The 482-nt window shown below is 45.4% G+C and overlaps 1 protein-coding gene across 1 annotated transcript in view; it reads left to right on the top strand.

Moving 5' to 3' along the window:
* The window catches only part of gogo (thrombospondin-1 like protein golden goal), a 533,136-nt gene that overhangs the window by 350,387 nt on the left and 182,267 nt on the right, over window positions 1-482 (top strand). The window lies entirely within an intron of this gene.

Below are 482 nucleotides of genomic sequence, written 5' to 3'. Positions count from 1 at the left end.
GATCTTATTCCACGCGGTGTCTACAACCACTTCCACAATGTGCGAAAACTTAAGCAGAAAGTACCTACAGCGATGAGTTAAAATAATACAGGCACTAGTTTGTGGACGATTACATTGAAGGAAGTAACTTACTTAATTTGTAGGTTTGTTTTGTCCACTACGTGTTCAATTGCGTAGCCGGTAGGAAACGGACCGGCGCTGTCGAGTGTTCCACAACGACTGTCAGTCAGTCAACGACAGGCCGGGCGGGCCGGGCTGAGATGTTCCTGCTGTCGCGTCGCGTGAGATCACAGTTTACCAACAGTTCGATCTTCTCACTCGCTCCTTCCGATCAACAGCGTGTTTTCTCACTCTTACACATGCGCGATAGGTCTGAATGGTACCAATGTTAACTCGGAAGTTAGGTGCGCATGTAAGGTTAAGTGCGAAGTTAAACTTCCATTTTCCATTATTCGTAGCATGGTGTTTATAACTAAATTTAT

The sequence above is a fragment of the Choristoneura fumiferana genome, chromosome 16, assembly GCF_025370935.1.
Source record: "Choristoneura fumiferana chromosome 16, NRCan_CFum_1, whole genome shotgun sequence".
In the NCBI taxonomy this organism is placed as follows: Eukaryota; Metazoa; Arthropoda; class Insecta; order Lepidoptera; family Tortricidae; genus Choristoneura; species Choristoneura fumiferana.
This window is presented reverse-complemented; position numbering and strand designations above follow the sequence as displayed.